This window comes from Melanerpes formicivorus, unplaced genomic scaffold (assembly GCF_026170545.1).
Source record: "Melanerpes formicivorus ecotype bairdi unplaced genomic scaffold, bMelFor1.0.p_v2 SCAF_93, whole genome shotgun sequence".
Classification (NCBI taxonomy): domain Eukaryota; kingdom Metazoa; phylum Chordata; class Aves; order Piciformes; family Picidae; genus Melanerpes; species Melanerpes formicivorus.
Genome location: NW_027142445.1, coordinates 993549 through 1004772, shown reverse-complemented (window position 1 = coordinate 1004772; position 11224 = coordinate 993549). Strand labels below are relative to the sequence as shown.

At 63.9% G+C, this 11224-nt stretch overlaps 1 long non-coding RNA gene across 1 annotated transcript; it reads left to right on the top strand.

Annotated features, from left to right (window-relative positions):
- The first annotated feature begins 4819 nt into the window (after positions 1 to 4819).
- Positions 4820 to 6316, top strand: LOC137455196 (uncharacterized). Its single transcript, XR_010990798.1, has 3 exons — positions 4820 to 4979; positions 5389 to 5519; positions 6230 to 6316. It is a non-coding gene; the product is annotated as an uncharacterized lncRNA (long non-coding RNA).
- The last annotated feature ends 4908 nt before the right edge of the window (positions 6317 to 11224 follow it).

Sequence of the window (11224 nt, the reverse complement as noted above, 5' to 3'; positions counted from 1 at the left end):
TCCCCTGCCTGCCCCTGCAGTCCCTGCTCACAGGGAGCTTCTGTTCCAGGTGCAGCCTCCCGGCCCCAGCAGCGCAGGAGGAGAGAGCCTGCGGGCAGCGCTCGGCCTCTGCAGGGAGCAGCTCCAGCCATGGGGGTGTGGAGGAGCCAGCCCAAGCCCTGGGGGCAGTGGGGGACCCTGCCCAGGAGCCAGCAGATGCCCAGGACTGCCTGGAAGCAGAGGTAGCTTTCCTGGGACGCCTCCCAGTTTGCCCCCAGAGCCCTGCTGCTGCCAACCTCCCTTCTCATGGCCCCGCGGCCACCTGAGAGCAGGAAGGGCAGCAGGGCCAGCAGCTGGACACAGGGCTGCTGGGGAGGGACAAACAGGACAGTCTGGCTGGGGGAGGCCTCCCTCAGCTCCTCCTGGCCTCTGGAGAGCTTGGGCTGGGTTGTTTCCCAGTGTCAAATGAGGCTTTTACCTGCATGCTGCTGGGAAGGCTTTGAGCTTCCTTCTGTGCCAAGCCCAGCACCGATCCCCAGGGGCCACCTGCTCAGCCCCAGCCATTGGCACATCCTGGCCTTAGCCAAGGGCTGAGATGGCAGAGACAGCCCCAGAGCTGTCAGGGCTCAGGAAGGGCTTGATGAGGTGCTGGAGCCTGCAGCAGAGTGCTCTCACCCAGAGCAGCCACTTGCTCACTGCAGCCCTTGGTGCTTGCTTTGCAGCTGCTGTCCGGTGCCACGGAGCAGGAGGGGGCCCTGGAAGGTGCTGTGCAGCAGGAGGGGGCCCTGGAAGGTGCTGTGCAGCAGGAGGGGGCCCTGGAAGGTGCTGTGGAAGCTCCCAGCCCAGCTGGGATGAGGCAGCTGATGAAGCTGAAGGAGACAGAGCCCCACAGGCTGGGATTGGAGGAGGTAAGTGGGAAGCTGCCTGGCTTCCAGCCTTGCAGTGGGAGAAGCAGTTCCACAGCTGGGACTGCCACTGCTGGCCCTCAGCACTGCTCACAGAGTGGCCTCACATCCCTCCAGGCAGCTGGGCATGGAGAGGCCATGCAGGACATGGTGTAGGGCTGAGCCAAAACACTCCTTGTGCAGCAGCTCTGGGGGCATTCACAGCACCCCAGCATGCTGGGCTTGGAAGGGACCTCTGGGCATCATCAGTCCAAGCCCCTGCTCCAGCAGGGCACCCACAGCAGCTTGCCCAGCAGCACAGTGCCCAGGGGGGGTTGGAAGCTCTCCACACCAGGAGACTCCACAACCTCTCTGGGCAGCCTGCTCCAGGCCTCCAGCACCCTCACACCAAACAACTTTCTCCTCCTCTTCACATGAACACAGTATCACAGTATCACAGTATCACTTAGGTTGGAAAGGACCTCGAGGATCATCGAGTCCAACCTATCAACACAGACCCCATGACTAGACCATGGCACCAAGTGCCATGTCCAATCTCCCCTTGAACGCCTCCAGGGTCGATGACTCAACCACCTCCCTGGGCAACCGGTTCCAATGCCGAATGACTCGCTCGGTGAAGAACTTCCTCCTCACCTCGAGTCTGAACCTCCCCTGGCGCAGCTTGAGACTGTGTCCCCTTGTTCTGGTGCTGGTTGCCTGGGAGAAGAGGCCAACTCCCTCCTGGCTACAACCACCCTTCAGGTAGTTGTAGAGGGCAATAAGGTCACCCCTGAGCCTCCTCTTCTCCAGGCTAAACAATCCCAGCTCCCTCAGCCTCTCCTCATAGGGCTTGTGTTCAAGGCCTCTCACCAGCCTTGTTGCCCTTCTCTGGACACGCTCAAGTGTCTCAATGTCCTTCTTAAACTGAGGAGCCCAGAACTGGACACAGTACTCAAGGTGCGGCCTAACCAAAGCAGAGTACAGGGGCACTATGACCTCCCTGCTCCTGCTGGCCACACTATTCCTAATGCAGGCCAGAATGCTATTGGCCCTCCTGGCCACCTGAGCACACTGCTGGCTCATATTCAGGTGGCTGTCGATCAGCACACCCAGGTCCCTCTCTGTCTGGGAGCTCTCCAGCCACTCCGACCCCAGCCTATACCTCTGCATGGGATTGCCATAGCCAAAGTGCAGCACTCGGCACTTGGACTTGTTGAAAGCCATCCCATTGGACTCTGCCCATCTGTCCCTCTGCAGAGCCTCTCTGCCCTCTAACTGACTAACATCTGCCCCTAACTTTGTGTCATCTGCAAACTTGCTGATGACTGACTCTACCCCTTCATCCAGGGGATGGAACCTCCTGGGCTCCACTTTGTGCCCACTGCCCCTTGTCCTGTCCCTGGGGGCACCACTGAGCAGAGCCTGGCCCCAGCCTCTTGCCCCCCACAGCTCCTTTGTCTCTTGCTGAGCATTGCTCAGCTCCCCTCTGGGGCTGCTCTTCTCCAGGCTCAACAGCCCCAGGGCTCCTCCCAGAGCTGCTCCAGGCCCCTCAGCAGCTCTGCAGCCTCCACTGGACCCTCTCCAGCAGTTCCCTGTCTCTCTGGAAGTGGGGAGCCCAGCACTGGAGCCAGGACTCCAGAGGTAGCCTCCCCAGGACAGGGGAGAGGGGCAGGAGAATGTTCCCTGGCCTGCTGGCCACAAGCTGCACATCTTCTTCACCCTGTCACTAAGCAAGTGCTGGAGAGGACATTTGCCAGTGGCTTCTGCTGTAGCATCTGGAGAGACAGCAGAGTGCAGATCAGAGAGTGAGGAGCAGCAGGAGTCAGGGGAGCTGGGCTGGAGGCCCCCCTGGCTGCAAGGCCTCTCAGCTTAGCACCTGGTGTGATCCTCCAGCCAGTGAGGAAGGTTGGAAAGCCAAGTTGTGCAGCAGAGAGAATTTCTTGCTGCCAGGATCCCTCCCAAATGACTTTAGTGTGGTGCATTGATTAAGTTCTTCCCAATCCAAGTGCTCAGCCTCTCCCCCCACTCAGCCTCTCCCCTGCTCAGCCTCTCCCCTGCTCAGCCTCTCCCCCCACTCAGCCCCTCCCCTGCTCAGCCTCTGCCCCCACTCAGCCCCTCCCCTGCTCAGCCTCTCCCCTGCTCAGCCCCTCCCCTGCTCAGCCTCTCCCCTGCTCAGCCTCTCCCCCCACTCAGCCCCTCCCCTGCTCAGCCTCTCCCCCTCTCCTCCCCAGGTGTTCGATGTGCTGCCACTCTACGGGCTGCTGCAGCCAGGCCAGAGCCAGCAGGTCACCTTCAGCTTCTTTGGCCACCCCAACGTTGTGGCCTGTGCCAGGGCCCTCTGCAGGGTGCAGGGAGGCCCCAGCTACGAGCTCAGGCTGCGTGGGGAGGCCTCGCTCCTCAGCTACCACCTGGACACCACGGAGCTGGACTTTGGGCTGCAGGTAGCGCAGGCTTCTCCTTGTCTGGAGCCCTCTCTGCTGGGGGCTGCCCACTGAGCCCTAGGGCTAGCTGCTGTGCTGGCTCCAGGCCTTGGAAGCACCACCTTGGAGTGATGCATTCTGCTTCCAAGCTGCTCTGGAATGGCCATCCCCACCCCAGCCGAGCTGGGAAGTCTGAGCGGGGAGGTCCCTGCTGCCTGGGGGCAGGATGGACTGGCTGAGCTCTGGAGCTGCCTGCTGCCTGGGGGCAGGATGGACTGGCTGAGCTCTGGAGCTGCCTGCTGCCTGGGGGCAGGATGGACTGGCTGAGCTCTGGAGCTGCCTGCTGCCTGGGGGCAGGATGGACTGGCTGAGCTCTGGAGCTCCCTGCTGCCTGGGGGCAGGATGGACTGGCTGAGCTCTGCAGGTCCCTGCTGCCTGGGGGCAGGATGGACTGGCTGAGCTCTGGAGCTCCCTGCTGCCTGGGGGCAGGATGGACTGGCTGAGCTCTGGAGCTCCCTGCTGCCTGGGGGCAGGATGGACTGGCTGAGCTCTGGAGCTCCCTGCTGCCTGGGGGCAGGATGGACTGGCTGAGCTCTGGAGCTCCCTGCTGCCTGGGGGCAGGATGGACTGGCTGAGCTCTGGAGCTCCCTGCTGCCTGGGGGCAGGATGGACTGGCTGAGCTCTGGAGCTCCCTGCTGCCTGGGGGCAGGATGGACTGGCTGAGCTCTGGAGCTCCCTGCTGCCTGGGGGCAGGATGGACTGGCTGAGCTCTGCAGGTCCCTGCTGCCTGGGGGCAGGATGGACTGGCTGAGCTCTGCAGGTCCCTGCCAGCCTGGCCCCTTCTATGCTAAGTCCTCCTCAAGGCACTTGGCTGCTCTCTGCTCTCATGCTTGGTGCTGTCCCTCTGCAGGGTGCCCCAAAGCTCAGCTCCTGTGCAGGGCCCAGAGCTCCCTTGTGGCTGGGGGTCCCCAGGTGAAGCTGGCAGAGCCAAGTGCCCTCCTCTCCTGCTGCTCTGCTGTGCTGCCTGCCTTGGCTCTTGTGCCAGTGCCAGCTGCAGGAGATGCCCAGTGCCAGGCCTGTCTCTAACTGCCCGCTCCTCTGTCCTCTCTGCAGCTGTGGGACTCGCTCCTGGAGGCAGAGGTGACCCTGCAGAACAGTGGGAAGCTGCCCTTCACCTTCGTGGTGCTGAGCCCTGGCACGGCCACTGCCCGCAGCCCCCTGCCCGGCGTGCCCCTGGTGGTGCCCAGCACGGTGAGGATGGGGGCAGCACAAGGGACTGTGCCTGTGCCTGTGCCAGCCTGCACTGCCCTGGCTGGGCTTGGAGGGAACAAATGGGGAGAAAGAGAAGAGGAAAGGAAGATCCCCCAGCAGCAGCCAGGGCTGGGAGCTGCCTCTGCTGAGGGGGATGGAATCACAGGATCCTTGGGCTTGGAAGAGGCCTTTCAGACCCTCCAGGCCAGCTGTGCCTCAGCTCCAGCCAAGCCTTTCTGCTGCATTCCCTCCCTCCTCTCCCTGCAGGGCTGCCTTGAAGCCGGCCAGCAGCAGGTGCTGAAAGTCTCTTACCTGCCAGAAGTGCCTGGGCTCTTCTGCAAGGCTTTCCAGCTCCAAGTGGGTCACCTGCAACCAGAGGAGATCTGCCTGAGAGGAGAGGGAAGCTTTCCCAGGATCTGCCTGCACCTGCCCAGGAACATCCAAGGCAAGCACTGCCTGGCTGCTCCTCAGGATGCTCCCCTGCCTCTTCCCCCATCTCCCACAGCCAAGCCTGGAGGCTGCAGGGCTCTCAGAGCAGCACTGGTTGCTTCCTGAGTCTCTGGCAGTCCCTGGGGGCTGTGTCCCGGCAGACTCCCTGCTGCAGCCCTGCCGAGCTGCTGGGCGAGACGCAGGCAGGGCTTTGGGCAGGCTTGGATGGGCATCAGCTGGCAGGGGCTGAGCTGCTGCTCTGGGGGAGGAAGCTGGGCAGGGCTGAAGCTCAGGCTGCAGGCAGGAGGAGCAGCTCCCAGTGCCCAGAGCTGCTGGAGGAGCGTTGCTGGGAGAGGCGCTGTGGGGAGGGGGCTGCCCAGCCGAGATGCCCACGCTGCCACCTGAGGGGGGGTTTCTGCCCTCAGGAAACAAGAGATGGGAGCAGATTCTCAGGGAGCTGAGAGGGGAGCTGGCCCAGGACAAGGAGAGAGAGAGAGCAGATGTCCTGGGGGAGGCTGCAGCCACAGAACCACCCCCAGATGACTCGGACGCCACGGTGAGAACAGCTGCTGCCCCGTGTGGCACCTGCCAGCCTCTCCCCCTTGTGCCATGGATCCCCTTGGAGCCCACAGCAGGCTTCTGGGTGCCCTGCTAACAGGTGGGCCCTCCCTGCCACACTTAGCTGGGACATCATCAGCTCAGCTCTCCAGCTCTGCTAGTTGTCCCTGCTGGAGCTGGAGGAGCTTCCTGGCAGCCTGGGGGGAATCCTGCAGGCCCTGCTCCTGGGGATGAATTGCTGGGGCCCCATCTCTAGGCTGCTTCTTGCCCCCCAGCCAAGCTCTGCCAGGTGTGCAGAGCTTGAGAGCAGCAGCCTGAGCCAGCCCTGGGACTGTGATCTCGCTGCTCATCTCCAAGAGGCAGCAGCAGCAGCTTCCTCCTGGCCTCCTTGGCAAGAGGGCTTTGCTCCAGGCTGCTTTGGCACTGCTTGGGGGCAGGCCAATGCCTGGAGCTCTGGCAGGTCCCTGGCTTGTCCCTCTGTGTCTGGCCAGATCAGCTTGGATTGCAGTGCCTGGGCAGCTGAAGGGGCTGGAGCTGGGAGCTCTGGAGACAAGGTCCTGCCAAAGAGAGCTGGAGGTGTCCCAGGCAGTGGGGCAGGAGGACTCCCTCAGCCCTCCCAACAAGAGCAGGCTGGGAGCCTCCTGGGGAGCTGAGCCCATGCCCTGGGAAGGCCCTTGGCTAAGCAGTCCCTGTCTTTCCTTGCCTCAGCTGGACACTGGGCTGCAGGTGCAGCTGGAGGACATCCTGCTCAAGGAGCACATCCTGGAGCAGCAGGCAGCTGTGGCCTGCAGCGCCCCAAAGGAAGCTGCCTTGAGGCTGCCTGCTCGCCGCAGGCTTCTCGAGTGAGTAAGGACATCCCTGGCCGTCTGCAGGTGCTCTGGGGGTGACAGCCAGCAGTGCAGCCCTGCTGCTGAGAGCTGCTGGGCTCTGCAGAGCCTGGAGCAGCTGTGGCCAGCAGCAAGGCTTTGCTCCTGAGAGCTGTGCCCTGCTGCCTGGGAGCAGCTGAGTGTCCTCGCTTCCCTGAGCTGCGGAGCTGCTCTCAGCTCCCCACAGATGCTGGGCTCTGTGCCTAGAGCTGAGGGGACCCAGTGCAGACCATGAGGCCCCTCCAGGCAGCCCAGACACCATCCCTGCTGGGCAGCCCTGAAAGAGGCAGCTCAGAGCTGGCTTCCTGGTGCCACCAGACCACATCTGACCCGAAGGGCAGGTTGGCAAAGTCTCCCTCAGGGACCTTGGCTGCTGGTGGGACTGCAGGGCTCCCCTAGGTCGCTTGGTCCTTCCCTCTGCTCCTTGATGCTGAGCAGTGGGAGCAGCAGGCTCCAGCTCAGGCAGAAGGTGCTGTGCAGAACAGATCCTGGCTGTGTTTTCCCAGTGGGATGGCTCTGGACAGGACCTTCCTGTGGCTCTCACAGGGGGTGGTGGCTGCGGCCCCTGGGGCTCTGGGGACAGAGCTGGGTGCAGAGTGGTGAAGATTTCCTGGGGGGGAGGGGGAGGGAGAACTCTGCTGACAAGGTCCTGAAGCAGTTTCAGGGGTGGGCTGTAGGCCAGGCTCAGCAGCTGCACTGAGAGCAGTGGAGGTGCAGTGGACTTGTGTGCAGTGGCCCAGGAGCTGTGGGCAGTGCCCACTGGCAGCCAGCTGTGCTTGAAGGTGCCCCTGGGAGCTGCTAGAAGCTGGACCCTGCCTTCCCTGGCAGCGGCCAGAGTCTTGGCACCAGCTGCTCAGGTGTTGGGCTCCAGGGGCTTGAGCTGAGTCGTTGCCCTGGAGTTGCACCTCCCATGCCATGGCAACGTGGCCAGGCTGTGGGCTCAGGAGTGCCCTCCCTCCTCCTTGCAGAGCTGAGCTGCCTGAGTACATCCTGGACTTTGGCTGCGTGGGGCTGGGTGGCATCCACAGGCGCAGCGTGAAGGTCACCAGCCTGGGGCACTTCCCTGTGTCCTTCCAAGTGCCTGGGCAGCTCCTGTGTGGCACAGGTAGGCAGTGCTGGAGACCCTTCCTGTGGCCTTGCAAGAGCTGCCTGTGGCAGCTCAGCCTGAGCCACTGCCACGGAGAGCTCTTGGGGAGCTTTGTCCTGCTGGGGACCTGCTGCTTTGGAGCCTGAGTTCTGCTGGCCAGCAGTGCCCAGGGGCCTGGCCTGCCTGTGGCTGCCCTAACTCTGCCCTGCAGGGGCTGGATGGGCTGCTCACCTTGGGCACCTCTCAGCACCTTCTGCTCTCGGCTGCCAGCAGCAGCAGCTGAGCTTCTCTGGGTGCTCTCTGGCCTTGTGCTGCAAGGAGCTGGAGCCTGGGTGCTGCTGAGCTGCTTGGTGTGAAGTTCCTGAGGTCGTGGCACTTGTGCTCAGCCCTGGCTGAGGAGACAGCCTGGCAGGGGCTGTGCTGTATCCAGACAGGCCTCTGGAGCGGCCCTTGAGGCAAGGCTGCAGCAGCACCAAGCGCTGCCCTGCTGTGTCTGCAGGGTGCCCAGAGGCCTCCCTCAGTTGTTTCTAGGCAGCAGCAGGGCATGGGCAAATCTTAGCTGGGAATTCTCCTTTGAAGAGGTCTGAGTGTCCTTCCCTGGCCTTGCTGCAGCTCCTCAGCTGAAACCTTTTCCTTTCCCCCCTTGGGGCCTGGGCTCTGGCTGTGCCAAGCTTTGGGCCTGCAGCGGTGCCGGGGGAGAAGGACCAGCAGCAGCTGCTCTGGAGAGGCAGAGTCCTTGCCAGGGCTGCCAGCCAGGACACTCAGGTGGCCCTAGGCTGCTGGTGCCCCAGCTGCTGTCCCCTGTGCCTCAGCTGCTTCCTGTCCATCTCTTGAAGGCTTCAGCGTGGAGCTGGAGCGCGTGGAGCAGCTGCCCTGCTCCCAGAGCAGGAGCTTCACCGTGTGCCTGGAGCCCCAGAGTGCCACCCTGCCGCTGGGCCAGGCGGCCCTGCTGCTGCCCATCCAGGTGCCCTGTGCCTCCTCCCCTCCCTCTGCCCTCACCCCCTGCGGGGGCAGGCTGGGGCCAGCAGCAGAGGCCAGCTGGAGCTCACCTGGCTGCTCTGTGCCTCACCAGGTGACAGGAGGCCCCACGGTTCGTCTGCTCCTGCGTGCCAGGGGGGTTGTGCCCTCCCTCTGCCTCTCCAGGGCCAGGCTGGACTTCTCCCCTCTCCAGTGTGGGCAGTGCCAGGAGGAGACCACTCGGCTCTACAACCAGCTGCCAGTGCCCTGTCAGTGGTTCCTCAGCAGGGAGGAGCCTGCTCAGAAGGTAAAGCACAGACACTCTGCCACTTGCATCTTCTGGGCTGCCTTTCCTGCTTCTCTCTTGCCTCCTCTGCTCCTCTGGCTGCTTCAGCACTTGGGCTCCAGCTGGGCTGAGGAGGCTTTGGAGGGTGCCCTGGGCCTGTTGAGCAGCTGCTGCTTCCCTTCTCTGCCACCTTCAGCCCTTGCTCCTCTCGTCAGGAGCAGCCTCCCCTGCTGCCTGTCCTGCCTCTGGCTTTGGCCGCCAGTTCTAGGCCAGGGCTGGCCCCACCTGACTGGGATGGGTGCTCTGAGGCCAGGAGTGCCAGCACTGCAGGAAGCCAGCTGTGTCCTGCCAGAGCAAGGAGACCTCAGCCCCTGGTTTCTGTGCTCAGGTGGACAAGCCTTTGGCAGCCAGCAGGCGTGGGAAGCTGCTGCAGGAGCCCAAGGCCAAGGCCGGCGTCTTTGAGGTGCTTCCCTCAGCTGGAGTCCTGGCCCCCGGGCAGTGGTGCAACCTGCGAGTCAGGTTTTGCCCCGTGGAAGAGGTGAGCTGGGCTGGGGTCCCCCCCAGGAGGTCTGGCAGGGCAGTGTGGGCAGGAGAGCCCAGGCTGGGAGCAGGAGCTGAGCCCTGCCCCCACGGGCAGCTTGCTGCAAGCTCAGCTTCCCCTGCTGCAGCCTCTGCAGAGGGGGCTTGGGGAGCCAAGCCCTGAGCAGAGGACTCCCCTCCTGTCTGGCCAGGGAGAGCTCCTCTGCCCCTCTTGTTCAGCTGCTCCTTGCCCGCCATAGCGCTGCCAGGGCTGGCTCTGGGCACCACAAGCCTGCAGACCTTTCTGCTGAGCACTGCACTGCCCCAGGAGTGGTGCCAGGGATGGGGCATCTCCCACCTCTGGGCACTCCTGCTGCCCACAAGAGGCAGATTGCCAGCAGCCTGCAGAGGGCAAAGGTTACAGCTCCGTGCTCCAGCACTGCCCCTGCCCTTGCTCCACAGAGCCAGCAGCCTTTTGTGGAGCTGCTGGGAGAGGGAGTGCTGAAAGACCTCCTCTGATGGGGCAGGCTCCAAGGAGCTCTGCTCCAGGGCAGCTGAGGAGAGCTGGAGGTGCACAGAGAGCAGGGAGAGGTTCAGCTGCTGGCAGCAGCACTCCTGAGCCAGCAGCCTGCTCTGCTCTCCTGGCAGGGCCAGTCCTTTGGGGAGTCCCTCTGCCCAGCCCAGCCTGGGCTAGCAGCAGCTCTCCCACCTGGCTCCTGGGGGATCAGAGGGCCCTGGGCTATGCTGAGCAGGCTCAGGCTGAGCAGCTCTTTGCTCCAGGTTCCCTCTCCAAAATGCAAGGCAAAGCCCTGTGCTGCTGGGGGGCATCTCCCCTGTGGGGCAACCTGGGCCAGGGGCTCAGCACTCTCAGCATGCCAAGTGTCTCCCTTCCCTGAGCCTGACTCTGCCTTTTCCAGTTTCCAAGCAGCCCTCCTTGTCCTGCTTTCTGTTCTCCATTCAGCTCAGAGGTGCTGCTGCCAGCCCTGGCCTCGGGGCACAGGGTGAGTTTGAGGCCCTGGCACTTCCTGGAGGAGCTTTCTGCCCTTCTCTCTTTTCAGAAGCTCTACAGGAGCAACCTGAAGATCCACATCTGCCACAGCAGCCAGCACCTCCAGCTGCTGGTCTCAGGCAGTGGGCTGGAGCCACGGCTGGAGTTCCAGCCTGAAGTGCTGGAGCTGGGGCCAGTGCTGCCATCCAGCCCTGGGGCACAGGGCACAGTGGTGGTGAAGAACCCTTGCAGCTTCCCCATCGAGTTCTACTCCTTGGAGTATGACCTGCAGTACCTTGCTGAGGAGCAGGTAAAGAGAGGAGCTCTGCTCCCCACATCCACTTTGTGCAGCTTCAGGGCACTGCAGTGTTCCCAGCCTTGTGCCAGGGAGATGGAGACAGGAGGCAGGGCACAGCCTGGGGGGGTGGTGGTTCAGAGTTAGCCTCTTCTGCTGGCAGGCTGTGGAGGGGCTTGGCTGGTCCTGCAGTTGGCAGGAAGGCAAGAGGGGGAAGCTGGCCGGGGCCGGGGGGGTGGCTGGGGCTGGGGCTGTGGCTGGGGCTGGGGCCGGGCCGGGTGGGGCTGGGGCTGGGGCCGGGGCTGGGGCTGGGGCTGGGGCCGGGCTGGGGGTGGCTGGGGCTGGGAGGGTTGGCTGGGGCTGGGGCTGTGGCTGTGGCTGTGGCAAGGGCCCGGGGGGGGTGGCTGTGGCTGTGGCCGGGGGCGGGCTGGGGGTGGCTGGGGCTGTGGCTGTGGAAAGGGGCTGGGGGGGGTGGCTGTGGCCGTGGCCGGGCCGGGCTGGAGCTCCAGCAGTGCCTCCCAGGGGTGGTTTCTCCTCCCCATGCACAGATCCTGAGGGCGCTGGAAGGCTTCGACTGCCGCAGCACCTTGCTGCTGCCTCCTCGTGCCCCGGGGGAGCAGCTGCCTCCAGAGCTGCTGCAGCTGTCTCAGGGCCAGAAAAGGCTGCAGGATCAGCAGGCCAAGGCCAAGCCTGAGCAGCCCACAG